Genomic DNA, 15,164 nt, shown 5'->3' with positions numbered 1-15,164 from the left:
GGTGGTACAGCCCACCCCAAATCCATTCTTCCTCTGTCTTACCCCCATATCAAGGACTTAGCACCCTAATTGTCTAGTGCTTGGTGTTACCCCTGGCTCCTCCTGCTCCCTTATTCCCCAAATCCAGTCTGTCCCAAATACTGTCAAGTCTGCCTTTCAGGTGTCCATTGCTCTCCATCACCAAGACCAAGGCTCGGGTCTCACCACCCTTGTCCCCCAACGCACTCCCTGTGCTTGGCCCGCTGCAGTAGCCAGATTTGGTCTTCTCCCCACTTGTTCTCATGCTGCCCCCCCCGAGGGATCTCGGCAAAACCCGCAGCTACTCCTTTCATCCTCTGCTTGAAATCACCAATGGCTTCCCACTGGCCCCAGGTCAAAGTTTAGCTTTTTTACCAAGGAATCCCTCTGCGAACTCTCCCCTACAAACTCTCACGTGTCCCCCTCGGCCTCCCTGAGTTGGACAGGACAGCACAGTGGTGACAGGCATAGACAACAGTGGGCCTGGCTGCATGCTTTCAAAATCACCTTCTTCATGTACCCTCCGTGCCCCTTAAGTCAGGTGAGTTAACAGTTTCCCTATCTGTGAACCAAGACTGACAGCAAGAACACCTGCTTTGGAGGGTTGTCATGGGGTTTAGATGCACGACTGTGGGAGGCATTGCAATGACACGGGGCCAAGTGCAAGGCCGGGGAGCCCAGTCTGTGCCTGAGACGCCCTCTCCTCGGACACTCACTGCGAGTGGGTGAGAGCTTTAGACTCCCCTCGGGTTCAATCATCTGCTAAAAGACTCACAAAACTCCCTCGAGACTCTTTCACTCATAGTTACTATTTACTCCTGGGAAAGGGTACAGATAGGGTCAGCCAGGGGAGGGGATATGTGGGACGGAGTCAGACAAACTCACCGTGCAGACTCCTGAAGGGACCGCGCCGTCAGGAAAGGCTGTAGCTTGCTGGTCTCTGCGGGGACGTCGGGCAGAGGAAGGTCTTAGAAGCAGCAGCAGAGAAGTCAGGGAAGCAGATTCCGGTTTCGTGTGTCCAAGGACCTTCTAAGAATGAAGGCTGCCTGGAGGTGGTGGTGGGGGCGGGGCAGGGAGAGGGCTCCAGCCCTGCCGGGTCTGCTGCACGGACAGGGATCTGTCTGGAGGTCCCAGCAGGGCTGAGAGAGGGTGGAATTAGGGCTCCCCCCCCATCACCCCGGGCTCTACTGGGCCCATGGTGGCAGTGGAGAGAGAGGGGTAGGGAAAGGGGAAGGAAAAGCCAGCCAAGGCGGAGGTCAGCAGAAAAGCGGCAGGAAGAACTGGGAGGGCCTGGCCTTCCTAAAGCCTCTGCAGGGAGCTGGGAATCAAGTCTCATTATGTGTTCTGAGGAACAGGGCACTCCCGGGTTGGGACAGTTCATGCGGGGAGGAAACTACTTGAATCTGGCCTTGTGGGTGGATGGGGCAGGCTCGGGGCCCAGAAAGAACTGCGCCCCGAACACCTGCTGGAGAAGGAGCCGGGCCTTTAAATCATCACACGATCCCAGGAGCCCGGGATCCTGGCTCCCTCTCCTGCTACCTGTCCTTGGGCAACCTCCTTCCCTCTCTGGGCCACAGTCCTCTGATCTGTTCCACGGAGGTTTGGGCCCAAGATCAGAGGCCCCTTCGACAGAGAGGCAGGCAGGCCAGGGCTTAGAGAAGGGATGCGAGGGTGCCGGAGGTCAGGCCAGGGCTGGTCTTGGTGGCGTCTATCCGCAGCCTAGGAACCAGTTCCCCTCCGCTCCCCAAGTTCTCTTCTGCCCACCACACTGACCACAGCCGTCTCTTCTCCTTTTCTATTTTCAGCTCTTCTGGGGTTCTGAGGAAGCCCCGGGCCAGTGCCAGCCCAGGAACTCGGTGCTGCTGAGGCAGGCCCAGGGCAGTGAGATGTGCAGAGTCACGGGCTTTGGAGGAGCTTGTGGGGGCCTCCTTCTGGATAAGGGCCCTTTTTCAGGCCTGGCCCAGACCCACCAGGGAGGTCTGGTTCCTGCTGACGCCCCAAGCGGCCAGGAGGCCAGGGCCGGGTGGGGCTGGGGAGGAATGCAGTCCGGGCGTGTGGCTGGGCCCGAAGGTTCACCTTCATGAAGACCCAGACAGTCTTGGGGCTGTGCCTGGCTGGGCAGGGAGCCTGCAGCCAAGGTATCAGAGGCTGGACTGGGGCTGTAGTTTGACTAAACCCCCAGCCCTGTTCCTCACTATAGAACGTTCTGTTGCAGGAGGTCAATCCCTGGCTCCCTCCTCTCCCCTTGGCCTTTGAGGGCCTCCTGCTAATGCTCTCAGAATTGTCAGGAAGGATCGGGGTCAATGTGAACGAACTTTACCAGAAGGGCACCCGGAATGCTCTTGTCTCCTTTCTTCCCTACCCTCCATCCCTGCCCAGCCCTCCCCCTCCCCTGAAGAATACGTGTTGCTATGAGACAGACAGAAAGACAGACAGACAGACAGACAGGGAAGTGCTGCTCCGAGATGGTTTGGAAGGCAGTTAATGTCCTTGTTCATGCAGGTGGCTTCTGGGGACAGGTGTCACTTCCTTCCATCCACGTCCCAGCCAGGCTGGTACCCAGACCTTTCTCCTCTGGCTTCGGAGTCTTAGGTCTGTAGTCGACAGTGTCTTGTTCTTGCTCCATTAACTCTAAATGAGCTTTGGCAAGCCCCTTGTGGTGTCTGGGGCTCAGTTTCCTCATCCATAAGACAAGATAACTGGCCTGAACTCCTTTGTAGCTCTGCGGGCACAATTGTGATTTCCTGGGTGGGGAAGCAGCTTGAGCTCCGGGGCCGGAGTGGCCCGCAGATGGCCTGGGATGACGGCTTTTCCCTTGATAGGGAGCAGGTGGAGGGGATGAAGGGATGGAGGCAACTGTGTTCAGGAGAAAGAGCTCCCCAGCCGAGGCATGGAACCTGAACTTGATTGCACCAGAAACAGAGACAGAGATGGAGCGGGACAGAGTCAAGAAGAGGGAGTTAGCGGTAAGAGAGATATTGAAAGAGGAAGAGCATGTTCCAGACAGAGATGGAGAGACAAGGCCATCCGTGGACAGAGGCAGAGATAACGGGGAGGACAGAGAGAGAGAGAGAGTGAGAAACAGAGATACAGACACCAAGACTGAGAGATAAAGACAGGAACAGGGCAGCCATAAAGGATTAGAAAGAGGTCAGGAGGGTGAGCAGGAAAGGCAGCAGCAGAGCGTTCTGCTTCCTGGGGGTCAAGCAAGATCCTGCTGTTGCCTACACTGTGCCCGGTCTGGTGGTCACTCTTCTGACCTTCCGATTTCCTCCGGGACTGGAACCCTCTGCCCCCCCACCCCCGATCTAAATGTTCTCCAGATAGCATGTCCTTGGGGGTAATGTGTGCAGAGATGAGAGTGCCTCAGGCTAGGGGCATCTGAGGCTTCATGGCCCCAGGGCTTCATTAAAGGGTAGGGATAAATGGTGGGGAATCAGAGATGATTGAAGGTTATTACAGGCAAGAGGATGCAGTTAGGGTTGGGAGAAGAGCAAGAAGGTGGAAAGTCCAAAGCAAAATTTCCCCATCTTTCTTTTAAGGAGGCATTAACTCTGGGTCTGACTATTTAGGGACAGATAGGAAATCTGTTAGTGAGTCAGGGTTGGAATGCAGATACTAAGTGTTGGAAAGAAGGAGATACAAAGGGAGAAAAACTGAGCTGGGCGGCATGGGTTTGGTTGAGTTGAATTATGTTTGGTTGGGTTGAGCGTGGTTGGTTTGGTTGGGGTGGAGTAGAGTTGTGTTATATCATGTAGGAGTGGGTGGGGTGAATAAAATGCAGTTTGATTGGATTGAATGGAAGTTGGGTGTGGGTTTGGTTGAGTGGAGCAGAGCTGAGCTAGTTTGCCTTGAATCGAACTTAGACTTAAGCTGAGTTGGGTTGTGTTGAGTGGAGTTGAGTTTTATTGAACTGGATTTGGTGGGGGTAAGTGGAAGTAAGTTGAGTTGGGTTGACTTGAGTTGAGTTTAGGAGAGTTGTGGTGGGTTGAGTTGAGTTCAGTTAGGTTGGATTGGTGTGGATAAGAAAGTTAAAAGACTCCAAGCAAACAGGAGTGAAGAGGAACCCAGATCCAGCATAATCTAAATTATATTGCCAGGGAAGGAAATGAAGTGAGATACCAAGGAGAGACCTGGTGAGGGGAGATATGCCGGGCTGAGATCTAAGCAGATCTGTGAGCCTGAGATGGTTTGGCATATAAATGATCTATTTCAGTGTTTCCCAAACTCTTTCCTCTCTGCACTTCCTCTGGTGTGGAGGTTCACTAAGGCTTCGATTTACATCTTGCCATCAGAAGAATGGAATACCAAAATCTCATTGAATGTGTACTTATGCGTGTGTGCATTTGTGTGTGCGTGTGTGTGTATGTGATTTGAAAAAACACCTAGAGGTGATTCTTAAATGCCTCCCTAGTGAGGGCATCTCCTGTTGAGAATCAATATCCCATGGAATTTTTTTCCAGCTTGATTGAAATGTATTTGACATACAACATTGGTAAGTTTAAGGTGTACAACATGATGATTTGATAGATTGTGCATTGTGAAATGTTTACCACAAGAATGTTAGTTAACACATCCATTACCTCACCTACTTCCTATATCTGTGTGTTGAGAACATGTAAGATCTACTCTCTTAACAACTTTCAAGTGTACAACACAGCGTTACTAACCGTTGTTACCACAGTGTACATCAGATCTTCAGAACTAACTTATCTTTAACTGGAAGTTCATACACTTTGTCACCCGTTTTCCCCACTTGCCAGCCTCTGGCAACTACTAGTCTGCTTTCTGTCCCTGTGAGGTTGGTTTTTTTTTTTTTTTTTTTTTTTTTTTTAAGAGGGGAGGGGGTAGAAACAGGCTCCCTGCTCAGCACAGACCCTGACACAGGGATTGATCTCATGACCCTGAGAGTATGACCTGAGCCACCCAGGTGCCCCAGTGAGTTTGGCTTTTTTCGATTCTACATGTAAGTGAGATTAGACAGTATTTGTCTTTCTCTGTCTGACTTACTTCAGGTAGCATAAGTCATCAAGTTTGTTGTTGCAAATGGTAGGAATTCTTTCTTTTTTATGGCTGAATAATATTCCTGTGTGTGTGTGTGTGTGTGTGTGTGTGTGTACATGCGCGTGTATGCCCCATAGAAAGAGAAGTGGTTCTCTTTGTGTGAACCCCTGGCAAGATTTTTAAAAAGGAGAGTGAAGGGGGAAAGCAGAGGCTATATCCTGTTAGTCTCTTAACCCCACTCTTCGGTGGCAGCCCTCAAGAAAAGGAAATATAGCATTTATTGAACACCCGCCATATGCTGAGTATTTTCATATCCATCAGACTTTTAAATCATCACATGATCCCTCTTTTTGTAGTGGAGAAATTGTGACCCACAGAATTAAGCAACATGGCCAGGGTCACACAGCTAATGTGATGGAGACCTAGTGGGTATGTCTCTAAAGTCTGCATTTTTTCCTTTATGCCAAGGGAGCAAGAGACCATCTAAAATGCATGGATGTGCAGCAAAAGGGGCAAGAAAGCCTGAGGAGCTAAAGCAGGATGGGGGTGTACTGGGAGGGTGAGGAGGGGAGACACCGAAGGAGTGGGCTCCCAGGGACGCCATGTTTGTCAAAGGCTGGTCATGGCATCTGTAGCCTCTGCTAGGAAGCAGGATCAGGTGCTGGTCTGTGGACCTTCAGAATTTAGGAATTGGGATCCTCTGAAGGATCTGGGTGGGGGGTGGCCTTGCAAGGAGACTCCTTCCTCAACCTTTCTCTTCTCTTCTTCCGAGGCTCACCTCCCTGGCTGAGAGCTCTGTGAGAGCCGAAGTCTCTAGCAGCCGGCCTGGAAGTTGGCCCAGATGCCATCTCGTGATTATTTGTAGGATGGGTGGTGTGGATCTGAAAAATCACAGAGCAGTGAGGGCCCCTCTGTGCTCTGGCTGCGAGATGCCCAGAGGAGAGAGAGCCCGTTGCTGTCCTGAGAGGGGGTGGGGGAGGGGAGCAGGCCTGGGGACTCTGGGCGCCTGCAGAGCTGCTGTTTCTCTCCCGCTGTGGGTAGGCAGCTGACCAGTTCTCACTCACCACCCAGTTCTTTCACGTGGTCCTGTGGTTCTGGCCGCATGGCTGAGCCTCTTTCCTCCCAAACCTGTGGGTCTCTCTCTCTCTCTCTCTCTCTCTCTCACACACACACACACACACACACACAGCACTGGGCAGCGCGGTGAGAGAGCCTTGGGTTGGCTGGAGGGGAGAGTGGTCCTTGGTGGCTGTGGGGTCAGGACAACCCTTCTCTTTCAAGGTGTTCTGAGAAGTTGGGGTCCCTGCAGCTCCCTCATTGGTTCCTTCGTTCTTGGCTTACGAATGGACATTTGCAGGGGACCCAAGATCCAAAGAAGCCGGAGTCTGAAATTCTGGAGCTGCAGTTGGACAACCAGAAGACGATAGCCAGGTCACCTCATCTCTCTGAGCCTGGGTTTCCTGTAAAGTGTGGGTAACATTCCCTTGCAGGGTAATGGAGGCAGTCTGAGGCGAAAAACTCACAGTGTTTGTAAACTGTAAACTCCTGATTGTGTGCGTGTGTATATATTAAATATAGTCATTCATTTATTATTATTTTTTGGCTCATTGGTTTTAAAAAAAAACAATACAGTTCTTATTAAGCATCAGGCAATGTGCCAAGCATTTTATAAGCATTGACTCATTTAATCTTCACAACAATGCTGTGAGGAGGGTACTAATATTGTCCCCATTTTGCAGAGGGGGAAACTGAGGCACATAGGGGTTAAATAACTTGCTCAGTGCCTTATAGCTAGTAAGTGGTAAGAGCTGGAATTCATACGTAGTCCTGTGTTACTACAGAGTGTTTCATTCATTCATCAAACATTAAATATTTCCTCTGTGTCGGCCCCCAGGGTCCACAAAAAGGAACCAGACTTGGTCCTCATGGTTTGGTGATTCCTCTCCAGAGCCAGAGGTAGCCTCCGGGAGGGGAGAGAGTTGGAAATGCAAGGGGTAATTTTAGGTTGTTGCCCTTACCGAGCTTAATATTAGCCAGCTAAACGTCTTGCCCTGTGAGGGGCAGTTCTACACAAAAAAATTAACAGTCCCCCCACCTTGAGAAAGCATTAAGGAAAAGAGCCCAAGCTTTGGAGTCATTCCAGACCTGGACTGACTCCCAGCTCTGCCATTGCAACATGCTGTGACTTGTTTAAGTTGCTTTACCTCTCTTAGCCTCGGGTTCTACTTCCAAAAAATATGGTCGGAGAAATGATGTCAAGTGCCCAGCGGTGTCTGGCACGCCTTGAAATTGTTAAGTGAACATTCTTTCCTGCTCAAGCAAATACCAGGAAGGGTAGAGGAGAAACAGCTTTCGATACCAGCATTCCTCAGAACCCTTCTTCCTCCCTCTTGGGGAGGCGTTGATATCTGCTGGGCTCCAACAGGCAGGAGTACCCTCCCCTACGTAGCTCTTTCCTCTTTTCTTCATCCAGACTCAAGCCAAAGGTAAGGAAGTCTGACTTCCTACCTTCACTCCCTACCGTCCCGAGGCTTCAGGCAGAAGCCACTCACCTCTCTGAGCCTTGGCTTCCTTGGCTGTCAAATGGAGAAGCAGAGAGCTATTATTTCTGCCTACCCTGCCTTCCTTCCCTCTTCTTTTGATAGCAGCCCCTGGTTTTTTTTTTGGGAACCACCTCTCTCCCATTCTCAGTTCACGTGGGTACATGGTCTAGGACTGGCCAGTCTGAATCAGGATATTCCATCTTCCTGGTCACACCATGTGGCTTAGGGATGGGCACCTGAGCTGAGCCAGAACAATCAGAAGTGTCTGAGAAGGAGGCAGTGTCTTTTTTTTTTCCTTTCCAGTGTTACAGAATTCATTGTTTATGCATCACATCCAGTGCTCCATGCAGTACATGCCCTCCATAATACCCACCACCAGGCTCACCAACCCCACACCCCCTTCCCCTTCAAAACCCTCAGTTTGTTTCTCAGAGTCCACAGTCTCTCATGGTTTGTCTCCCCCTCCAGTTTCCCCCAGCTCCCTTCTCTTCTCCATCTCCCAATGTCCTCAATATTATTCCTTATGCTCCACAAGTAAGTGAAACCATATGATAATTGAATCTCTCTGCTTGATTTATTTGACTTAGCATAATCTCTTCCAGTCCTGTCCATGTTGATACAAAAGTTGGGTATTCATCCTTTCTGATGGAGGCATAATACTCTGTTGTATGTATGGACCATATCTTCTTTATCCATCCATCCATTGAAGGACATCTCGATTCTTTCCACAGTTTGGTGACTGTAGCCATTGCTGTTATGAACATTGGGGTAGGTGCAGATGGCCCTTCTTTTCACTACATCTGTATCTTTGGGGCAAATACCCAATAGTGCAATTGCAGGGTCATAGGGAAGCTCTATTTTTAATTTCTAAAGGAATCTCCACACTGTTTTCCAAAGTGGTTGTACCAACTTGCATTCCCACCAACAGTGTAAGAGGATTCCCCTTTCTCCACATCCTCTCCAACACTTGTTGTTTCCTATCTTGTTGATGTTGGCCATTCTGCCTGGTGTAAGGTGGTTTCTCAATGTGGTTTTGATTTGAATCCCCCTGATGGCTAGTGATGATGAACATTTTTTCATGTGCCTGATAGCCATTTATGTGTCTTCTTTGGAGAAGTCTCTGTTCATGTCTTCTGCCCATTTTTTGACGTGATTATCTGTTTTGTGTGTGTTGAGTTTGAGGAGTTCTTTATAGATCTTGGATATTAGCCCTTCGTCTGTAGTGTCATTTTTGAATATCTTCTCCCATTCCGTGGGTCGCCTCTTCATTTTGTTGACTGTTTCCTTTGCTGTTCAGAAGCTTTTGATCTTGATGAAGTCCCAAAAGTTCATTGTCTTCTCATGTGAGATTGGAGAACTAGGATTGTGTAAGTCTGGAGCAGCCTGAGGGCTTGGGGAGCACCTGCCTGAGGCTGAAGCCCACAAGAGGGGAAAGCATGATGAGAAACAGGGAGACAGAGAGAGAGAGAGACAGACAGACAGAACCGAGAAAGGCAGAAAGAACCTGACACCTGGATGTAGCCATACCTGTCCCCAGATTTTTAGCTTGGGAGCCAACTCTCCCCCTTCTTTTGCCAAAATTAGTTGCAATCGGATTTCTGTCATTTGTAATGGAAATAACCCTGACTTATTCAGGGCTAAAAACACCAACATCAAAAGACTGCTGTGTGAATCAAAAGAGATGATGATGCAAGTGAAAATATTTTCCTAAACCATGCACAGCTCAGTGACGGTGAGTTATTAACGAGGTGCAAAAGCAGGAGGACACATTCCATGCCAGCGATGAGTCAGTCCAGTTCTAGCTGAAAGGCTCAAGAAAATGCACTTTTAAGGCTCTTGCCTGAGAACTGAAGGCTTGTTTGGAAGTGCATATTCTCGCCCACTAAAATCTGCAGTCTACTGAGTACCAGTTTTCGAAGGATGAGATGTCCTTGCAACTGGGCTCAACTGTTGTGTGTGACTCGTTCCAAGGCTGGTCGTTTTACAAAAGGACAGATACCTAACCTGTTTGGGCAAGTCCCTGCTTTGTTCTGAGTCTCTGAGTCTGTCACCAGAGGGAGGTGGGTGCATTGAACCTTGTCTTAGGGGGCAGCTCCTGGCTCTGACCTGCTGCAGACCTGTAATTCTCAGACCCTATCCTGGGGACAAAAGAGTCTGCTCATCTTTGGATTCAGCAGCATATACTTCTTCCGGGGTTCTCCCGAAGAAGCCATACATCAGCAACCACAGCCCACACCGGAAAGAGACCCTTCCGCATCTGGCAGGTGCTGGAGGTTCACTGGACCATTCTCCATTTCCAACACCCTGTCGTTCCTGCCTAATCCAAGAACTCCATTTCCCATTCTCCTTTGCAGCCAAGTGAGGTCATGTGACAGAGTTCTGGTGAGAGGGGTGGAAGGTTCTGGGGGAGTGTTGGGGGAGTGCGTCTCTCCTTTCTACCGCATTCCTGCCTGGAACCTGGCCTGAGGACACAACCTATTCTGAGGGTTGATGAACCTTCTCCTTCTTCTCTCCAGCTTCCATGTTTGGGATGTTGTCATATGTGGCCACATGCATTGCTGGTGCACGAGGAGAGCACTTGACTGCCACCATTCCCCATTATGTCATTTTTTGTGTCCAGAACAATCCAGAATAGGGCTTTTTGTTTTGTTTTTGGTTTCGGGTTTTTTGTTTGTTTGTTTGTTTGTTTTTGTTTTTTTGTTTTTTGCATCTGGGACCAGGCTGATAAAACTGGATTTATCATGATCCACCAAGAGTGATCATTGACCAAGTGCCTGGTCCTGAGTGCCTGGAATTTTGCTAAGTGGTCTTATCCTCACAGTGGCCCCAGGAAATTGATGCTATTTTAGTTCTTATTTTTAGTTGAGGAAAGAGTCTCAGAGACGACCCAGGCCGGGCTCCCCATCACACAGCAAGAATAAATGAAGCTGGGCTCCAAATCTATTTCTGTCTGACTCCAAAAGTTTTGCCCCCGATCCCCAGCACATCTAATTCAACAGACTTATTTAACTAGGAAGGAAACTGAGGCCCAAGAGGGTGAGTGGCTTGCCAAAGGTCACACAGTGAGTTCAGGGGGTTGTGTTACTAGAAACCGAATCTTCTGGATCTCCCTATCATGTCTTTCCCTATGGCACCTGCTGCTCAGGGAACGATGAGATTTGAAGGCTGGGCTAAGGTCTGGGGGCCATGGGAGCTACTGAATTTTCTGGGCGGAGTTAGGACAGTATTTCACACACCCCAGGAGGCCTATGCAAACGGCTCCTCTTCCTTCAGCTGTGGTGGAGGAGGAGAAAGACGGGGAGCCTGACATTTCACAGCCCCAGCAACTTCCAGAGGCACTGCCGACTCTCAGCAAGACAGTGATTCTTTCCCCACCTTGGTTCCTCCGGCTCCTCCTTAGTCCCAGGCAGCTGGGTCCCCATCTCAGGAGCTGGTGTCTGATGCTCTGCAGATTACGTGGTTGGAGGGGGTGGGCTGGGTTGGATGCCAGTGGTGTGACCGCTCAGCCATCCTGTGCCGATCGGAAATCAGATGGCGTCAGCTGCTTACTGCTGAGGCCAGTAGGACAGGGGACCTTGCAGTGGAAACTCCCCAGATGAGCTCGGGGACTCTCCACTCACCCACCTCCTGCTTGTTTATCTGTCTTCTTGGCCTGCCTCCGCCAGGATTTGGGTGTTTGTTTTAGAGATTCAGGGTTTAGGATCCCAGAAAACCCAGGATGGAGTGTAGTGGGGAATGAAGCTTGCGGATGTCAACATCAAGCAGACCAGAGGTCCAAGCCCAACTCGACCACTTCCTAGCCTGCGGCCTTTTGCAAATTATCTGTCCCCATTTACAAAAGTGGGGACAAGGAGAACACTTATCTCATGGAGCTGTTACAAGTTTGAGAGGAGACCATGTGCCCAAACCCCCCAGCATAACGTCTGCTACACAGTTACAATTCCTTCCTCCCCCTCCTCCTCATTATCCTCCTCCCCCTCACCATAAGATCTAGGGAAGTCCCTGAGCCTCAGTTTCCTCTTTTGCAACGGAGATAATGATCCCTTTCTCTTGGAGCTGTTGTGAAGGCTTCGGTGAGAGGGAGGTAAACAGCCCCCCACCGGCAGTGCATTTCTGCTCCCCCCCCCACCGGCAGTGCATTTCTGCTCCCCCCCCAACCGGCAGTGCATTTCTGCTTCCCCTTCGCTAACTCCACACACCGGCTGACTCTGGGCGGCTTCGGTGTACCTGCTCTCCTGGAACACAGGGACAGGACCCTTGACACCTAACCTTTACTCGTTAGGCAACCTCGGGCAAGTCATTTTGGCTTTCTGGGCCTCCGTTTCTTGTCTGTAAAAGGGAGGTGATAATCCTCTATAAGGCTGTCGAGGAAATGACATGTGACAGTGCAGCCAAGGTACACAGCTCGTCGCCTGCCGCGCCGTAGGTACTCGAGAAATACCAGCTGTTTTTATTACTACTGCCAGTGCCCAGCCCTGGCCTGGCACTGGTAAATTAGGTACAAAGGAAGAGAAGGAGTTTGAATGAAACCCTCCAGCTCCGGTGGGGAAAGAGAGGGGGAGCAGGTAAATCACTTCCATTGAGCTCCTACAGGAGGTTGGGCACACTCGCACAGACCACCTTATTTCCTTCTCACAAGAACTCTTGCAAGAAGAGAATTATTAGCCCCACTTTATAGATGGGGACACTGAGACCCAAGAGGGGTCATCAGCTGCCCCAGGTTGAGAGCTTAGAGCTGGTCAGGAGTTTCGATGGGGGTGGGGGAGGTGGGATTTGGAAAGCTGTTGGCTTGATTCTAGAACTTTTCCTGCGGGTCTGGAAAGCTGCCTCCAGAGGTAGGGCGGGGCGGGGCTGGGTCCCTGTGTGATTCAGGTAAGAGTCAGCTCTGGATTTCCAAATAGTGGGTGGGATCCTGCAGGGGAGAGACTTCTCCAGGGACGTTGAAATCTAAGTCCTATCTAGGGCCTACGGGAGGGTTGCCAGGAGCCAGAGGTAGGGGTAGGCAGAGAGGGAGAAACCCCGACCCACACTGCCAGTGGGGGACAGGGAAGAGGGTGCTGCTGCAGCTGGGAGGGGCTCGTGGGTGGAGCTGGCCCTGTAAGTGTTGGGGGTGCTGGCCAAATGGGCCCAGCTGGGGAAGACAGGGAACCTAGAGGCAGGGCCCTTCCTCTTCTGGTGGCGGTCACCGCCAATGGATGGGTTGGCGGTCACCTGGCCTTGGACCCTCACCCACTTATAGAAGGTCTTTATTTTTTCATTCAGTCGGTCACTCATATTTTATTCAATCAAACAACATTTGCGGGCACCTTCGGTAGGCCAGAGCCTGTGCGTGGTCCCGGAGACATGACAGTGACCAGGCCTTCTGCGGCTCAAACGGTCCAGCATGCTGCGTGCAAAGCTTGCTGTGGGCAGAGAAGGCACAGGAGTTTCCCGGAAGGACAGAAAGAGGAGGCGGCGTGCCAGGGGGACACTGGAGTTGGGCCTTGCCCAAGCAGGGCAAGAGCACCATCCTGAGTATTAGGAAAACTCCCCTGATATTGAGGCCACAGGCTTTGGACTAGAGGGGCAAAGAGAGGGGACACTGTGTGTTGGCCTTCCCAGGCTTGGGGCAGCCTGGACCTCTCTCTTCTGTATCCAGTTGTGCGCTGGAGCTCATCGCCCAGCGGGACTGAACAGAACAAGTCCAAATGGTGATGGTCCAACAAGACCATCACCCCCAGCCTGCCCCCCTCCCTGATTCTTCCCTGGGGGTGACTGCCAGCACCAAGTCAGAAATCTAGGTGCCCCCCCCCCATCCAGCACCTCTCTTTCCTTCAGGTGCCAATCGGTCATCAAGCCCTGACTCCTCTTCAGCCACCATAGCTCTCACCTCCCCCTCCCCCACGTGTCAGCGGGACCCTGTCCCTGGGGGACTGCCCACCGCCTCACCCCTGTCCTCCCCTTCATTGCATCCATCTCGATATCTCCAGCCCCAGACACAGTCTGACCACAGTGAGGGCCCAGTCACTCCACGCCAGACCTGTTCTCAGAGGCCATCTGATTTGACCTGTGTGTTGTTCAGACGGGGAAACGGCCACCCAGAGAGGGGCAGAGACTTGTCTCAGGTTGGTCCCTGGAAGAACGGAGCCTTGAATTCGGGTCTCCAGACTCCCAGCCTCTTTCTCCCAAGGCCAGAGTCACCCAAGCGCTTTCCCCTTTGAGTCTAGAGGTTGGCTTGGAAATAAGGAGTCAGCAGAAGGGCCAGGCAGGGAATTTGCTGGGCCCAGAGCCTTAAGGGAGGGAGGACCCAGTAGCAGAAATGGGTCTCATTCAAGCTCTTCTCTCCTTCAGCACCAGAAAGCCCCCTTTTCTTTGGTACCTGGACCGCTGAATCTCTACCCGGACCCGATCCCTTTTGCTGATCATCCATGACTTACGGCTCCTCACCAGGGGGCCCTGAATCTGTGGGTGGGGATGGGGTGTGTGTGTGTGTGTGTGGGGAAGCTTAAGCCTGTCCCAGCACCCCAGGGCCCTAGGCCCTCTCTCTGCCCCACTCCCTCCCTAGGTCTGCCCTGGCTTGCTCTGTCTCCCTGGGGCAGCTGGCTTTTGTCCCAGTGGAGCATGGGAACACCTCGGGTGGGGACATAGGAGGGGCTTTCCGGCACATCTCACCTTTCCCACCTGGCATGGTCCCCACCTTGCACCTGTGGTTCTCACCCTCCCACCCTGGGAACTGGCACAAGGACTCAGAAGTGGAGACCACAGGACAGCTCAGTATGCTGGGGAGACCAAGGGAGAAAATTCGTGGGCCAGGAGACTCTGGGTGACCTGGAGCCCACTCCTCCCCCGTGCTAGATCTGTTGCCTCAGCTATAAAATTGAGGAACCGGATGCTGGTGTTCCGGAAACTCAGCAGGTAGATGGGAGGCCAGCTAAAGTGGCAGCCGTGAAATCAGAGTTGGGAGATCTATGAAAACAGTGCCTCCCAGTAAGCCACCATTGCATCAGTAGACTTGTATGCATGATCTCACTGCTTCTGACGTCAGTCCTCCGGGATGCTCCTTATGATTATCCCCATTTCTCAGATGAGAACACTGAAGACCAGAAAGGGCAAACACCAGGTCCCAGGTGACACAGCTGGTACGCTGTGAGTCTGGATTTGAGCTCAGGTCTCTTGGACTTGGAGCTTGGGCTCTTCATATCTGGTAGCAGAGGTTCAGGCAGACATGTGGCCTCCTAGGGCAGAGCCCCTAGATCTGTCCTGGGGTAGCAGGTTTCCCATCCAGAAACAATTTGCAGGCCAGCCTGGACTGCTCCTTGTCGAGCCCCCTTTCCTCTCTGGGGGCCAAGGCGTGTGGTTCTTTTCAGCACTTCCAGCCTGAGATACTCTCGGCTCTGCCTTGAAGCCTTGGGTGACCTCAGCCTTGCACGTAATCTCTGGGCCTCAGTTTCCTATCTACCGAAATGGACACAATTCTGGCATCACGGGGCTTCAAAGGCTCAAGTGCCTCAAGGATCTCGGGTGAAAGACCGCTTTAGTTGCAATCAGAATAATTAATAAAATATTGTGGCTAGGGCGGGAGCGGAGGAAGTGGGCGGTGTCGGGCGCGGAGGTGACAGC

Source organism: Mustela erminea, chromosome 12, assembly GCF_009829155.1.
Source record: "Mustela erminea isolate mMusErm1 chromosome 12, mMusErm1.Pri, whole genome shotgun sequence".
NCBI classification, from domain to species: Eukaryota; Metazoa; Chordata; class Mammalia; order Carnivora; family Mustelidae; genus Mustela; species Mustela erminea.
Note: the sequence above shows the minus strand (reverse complement) of the source record.